Source organism: Buceros rhinoceros, unplaced genomic scaffold (assembly GCF_000710305.1).
Source record: "Buceros rhinoceros silvestris isolate BGI_N320 unplaced genomic scaffold, ASM71030v1 scaffold7642, whole genome shotgun sequence".
NCBI classification, from domain to species: domain Eukaryota; kingdom Metazoa; phylum Chordata; class Aves; order Bucerotiformes; family Bucerotidae; genus Buceros; species Buceros rhinoceros.
In genome coordinates, this window is record NW_010399408.1 from 34011 (window position 1) to 34617 (window position 607).

The following is a 607-nucleotide window of genomic DNA, read 5'->3' on the forward strand; positions in this document are numbered from 1 at the left end:
TCACCAGAAACAGAGGGGGTTGATGGGCACCTTGGCCTGGAAGGGTCACACATAAAGCCGTTCTTACTAGTGTCAAACTAAGTATACTGCAACAGTTGTTCCTGGTGTAAGAGGAGGAAAAACCCTTCAAAGGCACACCCTGGTGAGCAGCAAAGTCAGGGACACATCATGACCCAGGGCAGTGTCACTGACAGAAGGGCTGGGATGAGCTGCCCACCGTGCCTCCCTGTCACTGCTGCTCACCTGTGGGGCAGGTGACACTGCACTGCTTTACCTCTGAGGCAGCCCTCAGCTCAGAGGTTTGCACCCAGCTCCATGCCAAGAAGCTGGTCTAGAGGTGCAAGTTCCCCGATGGCGGGCTATAGCCCATGCAGAAGCATGTGGCCTCTGACAGAGTTACTGCAAGTGACCCTTGCTGGGAAGGAAGCAGCAGCAACCACATTTTCAGGCTCTTCCCCATCACCTCTGCTCACTCCCTCTGCCTCAAACAGCACTTACGTCAACAGCTTTGACACTATGTTTTTAAATCTCGCTGATGGAATCAGCTTAATCAAATACCCACAGGAAATGTAACTTGCTCCACCCTGGGAAACACCCTCCCGCTATG